This window comes from Pongo abelii, chromosome 11 (genome assembly GCF_028885655.2).
Source record: "Pongo abelii isolate AG06213 chromosome 11, NHGRI_mPonAbe1-v2.0_pri, whole genome shotgun sequence".
In the NCBI taxonomy this organism is placed as follows: domain Eukaryota; kingdom Metazoa; phylum Chordata; class Mammalia; order Primates; family Hominidae; genus Pongo; species Pongo abelii.
Window position 1 is genome coordinate 146145947 of NC_071996.2, and position 15632 is coordinate 146161578.

At 39.0% G+C, this 15632-nt stretch overlaps 1 pseudogene; it reads left to right on the forward strand.

Moving 5' to 3' along the window:
* The window catches only part of LOC129047448 (tubulin beta-8 chain-like), a 29531-nt pseudogene that overhangs the window by 4232 nt on the left and 9667 nt on the right, over positions 1-15632 (forward strand).

Below are 15632 nucleotides of genomic sequence, written 5' to 3' on the forward strand. Positions count from 1 at the left end.
TTACCTGGTTCCATGTGGGGCTTCATGGGCAGGAGTGGTGCTTTTCCAGGCCTCTTTTCCACATGCCAGCTACAGGCCCAGGTTTCCCGAGTTTCCGGAGTTTCCGGAGCCCGTCTTCCAGCCTGGCAAGCATGGCGTGTTGTGGGGGAAGGACGTCAAGCCTACAGGCAGCAGAACCTGTCTGGGTATGTTCTCTACCCCTGGAGGCCCCTGGTTGTTTACCTCTTTGGGTGAGAGTTGGCTTAGGATCTCAACATTCTTGTAGGACTTCAGAACTGTACAGACAGGGGCCCAAGAGGGAACAGGGGCTGGGACTGGCAGCTAACCAGAGTGGTGGGGGTTGTAGGGCTCAGTTTAGTCTTGCAGGGAATTCAGGGAGGCTTAGATTTACTGAAGCTCTAGATGTGCTTGGGCTTGGATATGGAAACAGCATGGAGCCAGGGCCCTTCTGCACGCTGGACTCTGAGTAGTTGCACCCTGGTGCATCCATAGGTGTTCCCCACCTGAAGCACAGCTGTGGATAGAAGCCGGGAGAGCTGTGGAGGTAAGAGGAGGAGAAGGCAGTCTCAGGGCAGTCCCAGCAGCCAGGCAGGGCCTCTGCAAGTGAGATGCAGATCCAGCCTGTTGGCTACTTAGCAGCTGCTTGGCCAGCTGCAGCTCACCTGACCTCTGTTCACTAAATGGGGATTGCAGTAGCACTTACCTTCTGGGACTCCTGCAGCTTGAAGGGGCAGCACACACCACGTGCTGAGAAAGTGCCTAACTCAGGCAAGCTTCTCCAAGAGCACCACATCAGATTAACATCTAACCTGTACAGGACACCATCAAATCTCCCCATCCCTCATTCCAACTGAAGACAAGGGAGTCTCTGTCCTAGGGGAGCAAGCACAGGCATATCTATGCAGTGGACACATGGCCCAGGTGGGGGAAAGGCCCTTGGATATGTGCTGGTTTCACCAACCATCTGTGGGTTGGGTTTGGCCTGGACTCCTGTACCCCAGGAGGCCAGTAGCCCCCTGCATGGGACAGGACTGGGAAGTGGGTGGGAGGGCTGAGCTTTGAGGGAAGCCATTATTTGGCCTCATGGGAAATGGTGCAGGTGGTTGTTGGTGGCTCAGTTTTGCAGGACCTGGGTGATCACCCAAGGAGTGAAAATGGCCTTTTTATGAGAAATTGCCAAAATTGATGCAAGCTCATCAGTTGAAAAGGTGAGTAATGCTGACGGTTGGCTTCACCTGCCCCTTCCCCACAAGTAACTGGTGTTCAGAGGTGGATTTGGTTCCTTCCCAGCCTTTCCCCTGTGCATGTACTTTTGTGTGTACACACACACATGTTCCCTGGAAGGGTTACTTGTTTTTTTTATTTGGGGGGATAACTACTGAGGTAGCCTGACACTTGCCTATCTTGTAAGTGTGGATTCCTCTATGGAGTGTGATTGGGTACTTACTAGCTGGCCTCTTCCAGCTGTTTGGCTGCTCCAGTTTCTGCCCTTCACAGACATGCTGGCCTCTTGGTGTGACATTCAGTGGCCTTGTTTGCAGCTAGTATGATGAAACACATGGATCAGGTACATTATAAAACTGAAAAAGCACACAACATGCAGAGGGAAAGGATAAATGACCATGTGTGTACTGCTCTGCTAAAGCCCACATCACATGACTGAGATGACACACATTTTTTCACCTAACATTTGGGCCCTGAGAAAGGGCATTTATGTTTTACTTTTTATTTATAACAGCGTTAGAAGAAATACTGCCAGGCTTTCTTTTCCGTTATCCCCAACTCCCACTTTACCCCCTCAAGTTTACCTACCTCAGAGAGAAAGCGGAGCTCGCCTGATTAATGAGAGCCTGAAATTATTTGAGCCAGGTCACTGTGTAAAGGTCAGACTACTTCCATCTCCTTGTGCATCACTTGCTCAGCTCAGATATTTCATAGCTCCCTGTATACAGGTAGATGTGTTGCCCTCATAGCCTGCTTTCTTGGTTTGATACATGCCTGGGAGCATGTGGGAGCACTTAAGGTCTAGGGTCATGGGAGGACTGTTTGCCCACCCCAGCTCATCTCTCCAGCTCAGCCTGCATGTATGCCTTCCTCCATCTGATTCGAGAGTAGGGGATGGGAGGTCTCACATAGACCTCAAGTTTATGTGACTTTTTCCACCTCTGCTTTCCCAGGCAGCCCCTGCTGTGGGACTTGTAAGATTTCTGAAGTCAGTGTCTACTTTCCTTGTGTGGGTGTTTTATAAATTAGAGCCCTGGAGGGGAATAAATGTTAGGGTTACTCCAAACCCCTAACGTATAAACATGTAAGCCTGGCCCTTTTTTGGTGGTAAGATATATACAACATAACTTACCATTTTTACCATGTTTAAATGTACAGTTGAGTGGCATCCAGTGTAATGTGTTGTACAACCATCTCCTTTATCTATATCTACAACTTCTTTATCATCCTAAACTGAAACACCAAACCCATAAATAAGTCTTTGAATGGAAGACTGACGCATTTGACTCCATAAAAATTAAAACTTTATAGGCGAGAATAATGCCTCAAAGTCAAAAGTCAACAGACTGGGGAAACAGATCTGCAATATACATGACAGACAAAAAGCTAATTTGGGTAATATATATAATATATATATTATGTAATATATTTTATATAATGTATACAAAAATGTATACAAAAATATATTGTATACAAAAACATACGAAAATATATATTTTATATAATTTATATATAATATATATATATACACAAAAAGCTAATTTAGGATATAGCTATCATAAATTATTGAAAGACCAACAGCCAAATTGAAAAATGGACAAGGGATGTAAAGAAACAGTTCAAAGAAACATGTAGATTTTTAAATATTTGCTAATTTTTTTACTGTGGTAAAATATGTATAACAGAAAATTTAAGTACATTAAGTATAAATACATTGTTGTGTAACTATCACCACTATCCATTCCAAACCTGTGTTATCATCCCAAGGTGAAACTCTGTATCCACGGAACAATAGCTCCCCTTTCCCTTCCCCCCCCAATCCCCTGGAAACCACATCCTACTTTGTGTCTATGAATTTAATTGCTCTAGGTACACTATAGAAGTGGAAAGCATAGAGTATTTGCATTTTTTTGTTTTAATCTTTTCAAGGTTTATGTTGTAGCATGTATTAGAATTTCTTTTTAAGGCTGAATAATATATCATTGTGTGTATTGATCATATCTGCTTATCCATTCATCTGTAGATGGACATTTGGGCTTTTTCTACCCTTTGGCTCTTGTGAATGTTGCTATAAACAGGGGTGTGCAAATTCCCACTTTCAGTTTTTTGGAGTATATACCCAGATGTGGAATTACTGGATCATATGGTGATTACTGTTTTCCACAGTGGCTGTGCCATCTTACTTTCCCACCAGCAGTGTGCAGGAGTCCTGACTTCTCCACATCCAGCATTTGCTGTTCTCTGGGGCTTTGTTGTTTTGGTTTGCTGGTGATGGTTTTTTTGATGGCAGCTGTGCTTACATATGTCAGTTGGTATTGCATTGTGGTTTGGATTTACTTTTTTCTCACGATTAGTGATGCTGAGCACCTTGTACTGTGCTTACTGGTCATTTGTATATCTTCTTTAGATAAATGTGTATTTTAAAACCTTTGCTTATGTTTAAATTTGTTTTGTTGTTGTTGCTGAGGTCTTTATATAGCCTGTATATTAGTTACTTATCAAATATATAATGTGTGAATATTTTCTTTCCCTCCGTGAATTTATTTTTAATCTATTGATTGTATCTTCAGATACATACAAGCTTCTCACTGTGATGAAGTTCTTTTTATGTATTTTTGTTGTTGTTGTTGTCTGTGCTTTCACTGTCTTATCCAAGAAATTATTGCCAGATTCTATGTTATGAAACATTTTTCCTATGTTTTCTTCTAACGGTTTTATAGTTTTAGCTCTTGCAATTAGATATTTGGTCCATTTTAAATTAAGTTTTTTATACGGTGTAAAGTAAGGGTCCAACTTTATTGTGTTCCATGTAAATATTCATTTTTAACACCATTTAAAAATATACCATCCTTTCCCCATTAAATAGTTTTGACTCCCTTGTTGAAAAATCATGACCATATTTTTTGGTTCTTTATTTCTATTGCATTGGTCTTTATGTCTGTCTCTATACTGGTACAGCATTGTTTTGGGTACTGAAGCATTACAGTAAGTTTGAAACCAGGTGTTAGTCCTCTAACTTTGTTAGTTTTTAAGATTGATTTGGCTACTTGGGGTTTTTTGAGATTTCATCGGAATTTTAGAATAGGTTTTTCTATTTTTGTAAAGATTAGAATTTTTATAGTGATTTTATTGAATCTGTAGTTGATTATTGATAACAATGGCATCTTGACAAGGTTTTGTCTTCCAGTCCATAAACACATGATGTCTTTTCATTTACTTGTGTCATCTTTAATACTTTTCTGCAATGTTTATAGTTTTGCCGTAGAGGTTTTTCATTTCCTTGGTTAAGTTGGTTTCTAAGTATTTTATTCTTCCGATGCTATCATAAATGATAGTCTTGTCTTGATTTCTTCTTCAGATAGTTTGTTATTGTAGAAATACAACTGATTTTTGTGTGTTGATTTTGTATCCTGAAGTTTTGCTGAATGTTATTCATTGCATCTGATAGTTTATCTCACAGAAACTAAAATATTTTTAATATATAAGACTGTGTCATCTGCGAACAGAAAATTTTACTTTTAAAAATTGGAATAACTTTTATTATTTTACTTGCCTTATTTTAACTAACTAGAACCTTCAGTACTATATTAAATAGAAGTAGTAAAAGCAGGCATCCTTGATTTTGCTCTTAGGGTAAAAGCTTTCAGTCTTTCATTATAATGTTAGCTGTGTGTTTTTTTAAATATAACCTTATGTTAAGGTGTTTTATTCCTTATTATAGCTTAAGTATATTTTATCATGAATGTGGGTTAAATTTTGACAAATGCTTTTTCTTTGATTAAAATGATCACATGAGGTTTCTTTCCTTTATGTTAATGTGATATTACGCTGATTTTCATGTGTTGGAACATAATTTTATTTCAGGAGTCAATTATACTCATTCATAGTGTATAATCCTTTTAATGTACTGCTAAGTTTGAGTTGCTGGTATTTTAGGATTTTTGCATCGGCATTTGTAAGGGATGTTTGTTTGTAGTTTTCTTATGGTGCTTTTGTCTGGCTTGGTGTCAGGGTAATACTGGCCTCATGTAATAAGTTAGAAAATGTTACCTCCTCTTCAACGTTTTGAAAAACTTTGAGAAAAACTGGTGTTAATTCTGCTTTAAACGTTGGGTAGAATTCAACAGTGAAGCCATCTGGTCCAGGCTTTTCTTTGTTGCTGGGTTTTTGATTACTGATGCCATCTTCTTGCTGACTCTCCTTGCTGAATAGGTTTATTCAACTTTTCCGATTCAGTCTTAGTAGGTTTTTTGTTTCTAGGAATTTGTTCATTTTACTTAGGTTATTCAATTTTTTTAGTGTATAGTTCCTTATGGTACTCTCCTACATCCTTTGTTTACTCCAAAAATTTGTTAGTAATGTACCCATTTTATTTTTGAGTTTAGTAATTTGAGTATTCCCTTTTTCTTCTTAGTCAATCTAGATAAAATTTTGTCAGTTTTGGTCTTTTTCGGAGAAAAAACTTGGTTTTGTTGATTTTTGATATTGTTTTTCTGTTCTCTATTTCACTTATTTCCACTGCTATCTTTATCATTTTTTAAATTTTGCTAGCTTTTAGTTGTCCCTCTTTTAGTAGTCCCTCTTTTTCCCTCTGTTTTTAGTTCCTTAAGAGTAAAGTTGTTGATTCGGTATCTTATTTTTTAATCATTTTTGGCTATAAATTTTTCCCTTATGGTACTGTTTTGATGTATCTCAACTTTTGGTATTTCATATTTTTAATTTGTCTCTAGATATTTTCTATTTTCTCTTGTGATTTCTTCTTTTATCCATCCTTGAGTGTTTAATACCTATATTTTGAGACATAAAATGTGTAACCTACAAAATTTTCTTGATTTGTTAGTTTTATTTGTTGTAAGTTTTTATTTCAGAATTAAATGTGTGTATCAACATTTGTTATGTTCTCATAAACTTTGTAATACATGGAGATTCTTGGTCCACATATGTAAGCCTCTATATGAATATTATTTTGAAGCATTTAACCTTCTGTTTTAACATTTCAAAGGTCTAAATGAAATTGACATCTTGGTTTCTGAGATGAAATCATGGTAGGTGACTGATAAATGCTTAAAAATTAGCCAAAACTTAAAATTAAGTTAAAGTTTACCTTCAAGATTCAACCTGAATGAATCGCCCTGTATTGCTGGTAATAAAAAATAAGTCTTTAATGGTATAAAAGCAAACTTCAGAGAATTTTTTTTTTCCCCTGTTGACATCTAAATTAAAAGCTGTAAAAAATTTTGATGGCCTTATGCATTTTTTACTTTAGAATTCCAACTTTTTGTGGTTAAAATTTTTCCAAACAGATTCCTGTGTATTTGAAAGACAAATAATTTTTTAGTTGAAATGCTTAAGCAGTTAGATAAGGCCATGAAACTTTCTTGAACTTGTGGGAATCCATGAGAAAATCTGACATTATGTTCTATTCTCTTGGAAGGTAGAAATATCATTTGACTTCTGTTTTGCTGACAAGAAATGTGGTCCTGAGCAAGGCTACCTGGAACAATGACCTCACACATGGAAAACGTTGGAGCCTGTCTGTTTCCAATCTGCTGTTTTCCAAAAATTAGGGAAGTTCAGTTTTCCCTTTGATACTCTGTTTCTACCAATCCCAATGCCAGGGCTGTCCTGCTTCTACAAGTAACAATGACAAATATAGCCCTGAAGGAAGATGAGCTGATGGCATTCCCAGCTTATTACCACTCCTTGGGTTCCGTATCTCACGTACATGGATGCAACTCATAGACTCAGCTGGGTGAGTATCTATTATTCAGCTACATTAGAAGTGACTGCTTAAGACTCAGGTGTGTGGTGAAATGAGGCAGAATTTTCTCAATGGAATGTTAGGAGAATTTTCTCCTCATACCATCTTACTATCACTAAATCATAGCTAAAATAAGGAAATTATTCAAGAAGAAATAGAAATGTAATCTTATGAGGACATAAATTTAGAGATTTGTGGAAAGCCCTTCATAATTTCATGGTGTTCTCTTTGAGCTGGGATTATAGTTGACATTTCATTAGAATATATTAGCTGTTCTAGACTTTATGCATTTATGTAAAGTTTTCTTTGTTGTACTTTAAGTTCTGGGATACATGGGCAGAGCATGCTGGTTTGTTACATAGGTGTACAAGTGCCATGGTGATTTGCTGCACCCATCAACCCATCATCTACATTAGGTATTTCTCCTAATGCCATTCCTCCCCTAGCCTCCTACCCCTCGACAGGCCCCAGTGTGTGATGTTCCCCTCCCTGTGTCCATGTGGTTCTCATTGTTCAACTCCCACTTATGAGTGAGAACATGCAGTGTTTGGTTTTCTTTTCTTTTTCTTTCTTTCTTTTTTTTTTTTTTTTTTTTTTTGAGACAAAATTCCACTCTTGTTGCCCAGGTTGGAGTGCAATGGCATGATCTTGGGTTACCGCAACCTCTGCCTCCCGGGTTCAAGTGACTCTCCTGCCTCAGCCTCCCAAGTAGCTAGGATTACAGGCATGTGCCAACATGCCTGGCTAATTGTTTGTATTTTTAGTAGAGATGGGGTTTCTCCATGTTGGTCAGGCTGGTCTCAAACTCCCCACCTCAGGTGATCTGCCCACCTCGGCCTCCCAAAGTTCTGAGACTACAGGCGTGAGCCACTGCTCCTGGCCTGGTTTTGTTTTCTTGTGTTAGTTTGCTGAGAATGATGGTTTCCAGCTTTATCCATGTCCCTGGAAAGGACATAAATGCATAGTATTCCATGGTGTATATGTGCCACATTTTCTTTATCATTGATGGGAATTTGGGTTGGTTCCAAGTCTTTGCTATTGTGAACAGTGCTGAAATAAACATACAGTGCATGTGTCTTTATAGTATAATAACTTATAATGCTTTGGGTATATACCCCGTAATGGGATTGCTGGGTCAAATGGTATTTCTGGTTCTAGATCCTTGAGGAATTGTCACACTGTCTTCCATAATGACTGATCTAATTTACACTCCTACCAACAGTGTAAAAGCATTCCTATTTCTCCACAGCCTCGTCAGCATCTATTGTTTCCTGACTTTTTAATAATCGCCATTCTAACTGGTGTGAGATGGTATCTCATTGTGGTTTTGATTTGCATGTATCTAATGACCAGTGATGATGAGCTTTTTTTTCATATGTTTGTTGGCCACATAAATGTCTTCTTCTGAGAAGTGTCTGTCATTTCCTTTGCCTACTTTTTGATGGGGTTTTTTCTTGTAAATTTGTTTAAGTTCTTTGTAGATTCTGGATATTAGCCCTTTGTCAGACAGATTGCAAAAATTTCCTCCCAATCTGCTGTAGGTTGTCTGTTCACTCTGATGACAGTTTATTTTACTGTGCAGAAGCTCTTTAGTTTAATTAGATCCCATTTGTCAATTTTGGCTTTTGTTGCCATTGCTTTTGGTGTTTTAGTCGTACAGTCTTTGCCCACACCTATGTCCTGAATGGTATTGCCTAGGTTTTCTTTCAGGGTATGGTTTTAGGTCTTACGTTTAAGTCTTTATTCCATCTTGAGTTATTTTTTTGTATAAGGTGTAAGGAAGATGTCCAGTTTCAGTTTTCTGCATATGGCTAGCCAGTTTTCCCAACATGATTTATTAAATAAGGAATCCTTTCCCCATTGCTTGTGTTTGTCAGGTTTGTCAAAGATCAGATGGTTGTATGTGTATGGTCTTATTTCAGAGTTTTCTATTCTGTTTCATTGGTCTATGTGTCTGTTTTTGTACCAGTACCATGCTGTTTTTGTTACTGTAGCCTTATAGTATAGTTTGAAGTTGGGTAGTGTGATGCCTCCAGCTTTGTTCTTTTTGCTTAGAATTGTCCTGGCTATTTGGGCTCTTTTTTGGTTCATGAGAATTATAAAATAGTTTCTTCTAATTCTGTGAAGAATGTCATTGGTAGTTTAATGGGAATAGCATTGAATTCTTTTATAAATTACTTTGGGCAGTATGGCCATTTTCATGAATTAATTCTTCCCTATCCATGAGCACAGAATGCTTCTCCATTTGCTTGTGTCCTATCTGATTTCTCTGGGCAGTGGTTTGTAGTCCTCCTTGAAGAGGTTCTTTGCTTTGCTTGTTAGCTGTATTCCTATGTATTTTATTATCTTTGTAGCAATTGTGAATGAAGTTCATTCATGATTTGGCTCTCTACTTGCCTGTTGCTGGTGTATAGGAATACTAGTGATTTTTGCACATTGATTTTGTATCCTGAGATTCTGTTGATGTGGTTCATCAGCTTAAGAAGCTTTTGGGCTGAGATGGGGTTTTCTAGATACAGGATCATGTCATCTGCAAACAAAGATAATTTGACTTCCTCTCTTCCTATTTAAATACCTTTATTTCTTTCTCCTGCCTGATTGCCCTGGCCAGAAATCCCAGTACTATGTTGAACAGGAGTGGTGAGAGAGGCCATCCTTGTCTTGTGCCAGTTTTCAAGGGGAATGCTTCCAGCTTTTGCTCATTCAGTATGATATTGGCTGTGGGTTTGTCATATATGGCTCTTATTCTTTAGAGGTGTGATCCTTCAATAGCTAGTTTATTGAGAGTTTTTGACATGAAGGGATGTTTAATTTTATTGAAGGCCTTTTCTGCATATGTTGAGATAATCGTGTTGTTTTTGTGTTTAGTTCTGTTTATGTGAGTAATTACATTTATAGATTTGCCTGTTGAGCCAATCTTGTATCCCAGGGATGAAGCCATCTTGATCGTGGTGGGTCAAGGTACCCTTATCAGTCTTAGGTTCAGTCTTTTTACATAATCCCATATTTCTTGAAGGTTTTGTTCATTGTTTTTTGGTCTTTTTTTTCTATTCTTCTCTGTTCTTTTTTCTCTATTATTCTCTTCCTGTCTTAGACAGATGGTTTTTAAGCTCTGAGATTCTTTCCTCCACTTGGCCTGTTCTGCTAGTGATACTTGTGGTTGTGAAGTTCTTGTGTTGTGTTTCTCACCTCCATCAGGTCAGTTATGTTCCTCTCTAAACTGAATATTCTGGTTATCAGCTTCTGTGATTTTTTTTATGATTTTTAGCTTCCTTGCATTAAGTTAGAACGTGCTTCTTTAGCTCAATGAGGTTTGTTATTACCCACCTCCTAAAGCCTACTTTTGTCAATTCAGCCATCTCAGCCTGGGGTCAGTTCTGTGCCCTTGCTGGAGAGGTGCTGTTGTCATTTAGAGGAGAAGAGGCATTCTGCCTTTTTGAGTTTTCAGCGTTTTGTGTTGATGCTTTCTCATCTTTGTGGGCTTATCTACCTTTGATCTTTGACATTGCTGACCTTTGAATGGGGTTTTTGTGGGGTCTTTTTTGTTGATATTGTTGTTGCTTTCTGCTTGTTTTTAACAGTCAGACCACTCTTCCCTAGGGCTGCTGTGGTTTTCTGGGGGTTCACTCTGGACCCTAGTCACCTCAGTCTCTCCTGCACCTGGAGGTATCACCAGTGAAGGCTGTGAAACAGCCAAGATGGCAGCCTGATCCTTCCTCTGGGAGCACCAGTCCAAGGGGGTACCGACTTGATGCCAGCTGGAATGCTCCTGTAGGAGGTATCTGGAGACCCCTTTTGGGAGGTCTTGCCCAGTCAGGAGGAACAGGATCAGGGACTGCTTAAAGAAGCAGTCTGGCTGCCCTTTGGCAGAGCAGGTGTGCTGTGCTGATCCCCGGGAGTCTCCAGAGCCAGCAGGCTGGAAAGGCTGAGTCTGCTGAACTGGGGAGACAGCAGCTACCCCTCTCCCTGGGGACTTCATCCCAGGGAGAAATCGGAGTTCTGTCCATAGAACTCTGTCTGGAGTTGCTAAAATTCCGATGGGGAGGCCCTGTCCAATGAGGAGGGATGGATTTTGGTCTCACTTAAAGAAGCAGCCTGGCCACGATCAGGCTCAGCAGCTGTGCTGTGTTATGGGGAACTCCTCCTGGTCCCTGGTGCCAGCAGGCTGGAGCGGCCAACTCAAACCACAGATAGAGCGGCTGCCCTCCCCCGGGAACTCGGCCCATTTCCGGCTGTCTCCAGCCTGCTGCCGCTGGCCAGCTGGAATTCCAAGCCAATGGGTCTTGTGAGGTGCTGTGGGAGTGGGGCCTCAGAATGATGTCTGTCACTTGGCTCCTTGGATTCAGCCTCCTTCCTATGGAAATGCATGGATTTATCTCCTGCTTTGCTGGAATTCTCGGGGCAGAGGATGCAAAACTCCTGGGTTTCCACGCATGCCCCAGTGAGCCAGCGAGCACTCCGCCGAGACTCCACACAGCTCTGTGCTTCAGACCCAAGGCCATGGCTGAGCTCACCAGGGGACCTCCTGATCTGCAGGTTGCAAAGATCCGTGGGAGAAGCATGGTTTCCCGGGCAGAGTCGCACAATCCCTCACAGCCTCCCTTGGCTGTGAGTGGGGGCTCCCCTAGCTCCGTGCCACACCTGGGTGGGCCATCGCCCCACTTGCGTTTCCTCACTCTCTGTGGGTCGAGCTGTCTGCCTAGTCAGTCGCAGTGCAAGAACCTGGATACCTCAGTTGAAGGTGCAGAATTCACTCGCAGTTTTCACTGCTCCCCGTGAGAGCCACAGGCCACAGCTGCTTCTAATCGGCCAGCTTGGCCCCATCTAAGGTATGATTTCTTAATACATGAGATGTTTTGAATACATAACAATATTTATCACAAATATTTTGTCTCAATGTGATATAAAAATTGCTAATAAATCAATTCTTTTTTGGTTACCACAAAGCTATCTGGAAATGTAACATCTGCCGTTTATAAAAGTTTTGTAGAGTTAATAGAACTTTACCTGAAGGGAGGCTGGCACTATGCGTCATGATTTCAAGTATTGTATTAATTGTTTTCGAATTTTGTGTTTTTTAAAACTAAGCTTATTAAATTGGTTGTATATTACTTTAGGTAACACTATTTGATGATGAGAGAATAATAATTTGTGAAATATAAGTTCCTTATTATAAAAATGTCCTCTGTTTTATATTACTACCGTTTCCTCTGAAAGTTTAAAATTGTAATTTTCTAATTAAAATATATATTCACAAATGTGACTTGTAAATGTTAATATTTATAATTTTAGGGGGTTTTTTTTGCATATGGTAGGGATAGGGTTTTCTGGTGTCTATTCAAAATGTAGAGAGAATGGAATCAGGAAAGGTTAAAACACAAAGGAACACATGATGATGATAGAGATTATTCATTTGCGGGTGGCCGCCAGGGCCTAAAAATATCAAGGAGAAACATGATCAATAGAAAACCCGCATGTCCTTGAACATTATAGAATTGTTAATTTCTCTTAAAATTATTCATGATAAAAATCTCTGTACTTTGCACATGTAAGAGAGAGAAAATCAGAGGGCAGGGACCTCCCTGATCCTGATAGGAGCACCCAAAGCTCAATGGATGTGTCTTTATCTCCTCCCAACTCCACGGTGGAAACAGTTGCTCTGGTTATCTTATCGCAGTGATGCACAGAGACATGATGGTCAAAGAGCTTGCACACTTTTAAAAAAGAAATGTTGGCTGGGCGTGGTGGCTTACATCTGTAATCCCAGTACTTTGGGAGGCCAAGGCCAGTGGATCACGAGGTCAGGAGTTTAAGACCAGCCTAGTCAAGATGAAACCCCATCTCTACTAAAAATACAAAAGTTAGCCAGGCACGGTGGCAGGAACCTGTAATCCCAGTTACTCGGGAGGCTGAGGCAGAGGAGGAATCGCTTGAACCAGGGTGGTGGAGGTTGCAGTGAGCCGAGATCTAGCCACTGCACTTCAGCCTGGGCGGCAGAGTAAGACTCTATCTCAAAAAAAAAAAAAAAAAAAGTTACATTATGTTGAGATTAAAAAAATAAATGACATGATTTGTCTACAGATCTTCATTACTATACCTCATTTACATTAAATTTATGAACAACTTAAATAACACACAGGGATTTTATTATTGTGATAATTTCTTTGTCAAGATCATTTTTACCATATTGTATAAAGAGCATTGTAAGACCTGTGACTGGTCATTGACAATATATACAATATGTGTATATTTGTACACAGGATCTAGCTCTGTCATTCTTGCTGGAGTGCAGTGGCACAATCACAGATCACTCCAGATTCAAACACCTAAGCTCAAGCCGTTCTCCCACCTCAGCCTCCCTAGTGGCTGGGACTACAGTCATACGCCGCCACAGTCGGCTAGCTTAAAAAGAAATTGTAGAGACACGGTCTTGCTATGTTGCCCAGGCTAGTCTTGAGCTCCTGGCCTCAAGTGATCCTCCAACATTGGCCTCCCAAAGTGCTGGGATTACAGGTTTGAGCCACCATGCCCTGCCTGCTCATATATTCTTCAATAATGAGATAAGAAAAACCTATCACCAGGCAGGATTTTTAGAGGTTTCCAAAAATTGTAACATATGACTTGTGATCAAGCCCTTCCACTGTTTTCTGTCTTTTATCTCTGCAATAACAGTTTTGTACTACGTTTTTCCTCAACGAGCTAAGAATTAAATGTCTCAAGATCATAAATGTCTATGTTAGTAAACATTGTGATTCTGGCTACACCCTGCATTAAGTTAAATTGTCAGAGAAATTGAGATGTATTTTAGTTATTTGGTTATTGTCTTATAATTATTCTTTTGGCATTCCTGCATTTCACAAAGTTCATGGAAACATCTAGTGAGAAAGAATAATACTTTTCTAAAATTGTGAGCTCAGTTTCTCAGGTTGCCAACTATTGCCACTGCACTAACCAACCTTCCTTCATCTGTCACATGAAACTCTCATAATCACTTTATGTTGTTGATAACCAGTGATAGGTCTCACAGTGCCGTTTATAGAATATGATCAAAGTAGTGTTGACCAAGAAATCAATATAATAATAAAACAGCCCAGTATTTTATTATATAAGTTGTATATACATTTAATTTAAGCCAGACAAAGTACAAAGATCTGTAGACAAATCTTGCCATTTAAAAAAAACTCAACAAATTTGACGTTATTATGAAGATGAAGAAACAGATTTATCAAGCTCTATTTTCTTTAAATTATTTTTTATTACTCTTTCTTTGCTTCAGACATCTGATCTAAACATCTGCAGTATTCGTGATCAGTCTTTTGTTTTGGTACATTTAATGATATTTTCCCCATAACTACTCATGATTATGTATATGCTTAGGGACTTACACAATTTTGAAGGTTAAGCAAGCACAGTGAGAATGAACTTGATTTGCATTGTCTGTCTCTGAGAGTGCTCAGGGACTTCACCCTCAGCCCAAGGACAATCTGGTTGCCACGTCTCCTGGTGAGAGCTGAGATGTACATCGTGATTTATGTTTTTGATGTATCATATGGGACTCAGTTTTCTTTTATACTCTTACCAACCCATATGACCTCTAAGGATTTTTATTTTGTTCTTTTTTCTTCACATCTGTACAATGTTATTGTAAATCCTATGATACTTCTAAAATGAATGTGTCAGATTTACTGAAAGAAAATATAAGGAACACAGTGAAGTTTAAAATTGGGATGAGCAATGAATAACATTTTAGTATAGCTAAGCAATATTTGCATATTTGTGTGTAATGTGTTTAAGCAAGTATTGGAAGGTATTTATACAAATAACATTACCTACCCAAAATTCAAATTGAGTCAAGTGTCATAATTTAATTTTTAATTTTTGTGGGTACATAGGTGTATATATTTATAACATAAACAAGATGTTTTGATACAGACATACAGAGTTAAATAATCACATCACAAAGAATGGGACATCCATCCCCTCAAGCATTTATTTTTCGAGTTGTGAATAATCTAATTACACCCTTTAAGTTATTTTAAAATGTACAATTACATTATTATTGACCATTGTCACTCTATTGTGCTATCATAGCGACTCTCATTCATTCTAATTATTTTTTGTACCCATGAACAATGACCACCTCACCCTAGCTCCCCACTATCCTTCCCAGCCTCTGGTAATCATCCTTCTATGTTCATGAGTTCAAGTGGATTGATTTTGAGATCCCACAAATAAGTGAGAACATGTGATGTTTGTCTTTCTGTGCCTGGCTATTTCACTTGACACAATGATTTCCAGTTCCATCCATGGTCTTGCAGATGACTGGTTCTCATTCTTTTTTAGGGCTGAATAGTACTCCATTGTGTATATGTACCACATTTTTTAATCCATTCTTGATGGACACTCAGGTTGCTTCCAAATCTTAGCTATTGTAAATAGTGCTGCAACAAACACAGGAGTACAGATATCTCAACATACTGATTTCCTTTCTTTTGGGTACATACCCAACAGTAGGATTGTTGGATAATGTGGTAGCTCAATTTTTAGTTTCTTGAGGAACCTCCAAACTGTTCTTTATAGTGGTTGTACTAATTTACATTCCCACCAACAGTAAATGAGGGTTCCCTTTTCTCCAAATTCTTGCTAG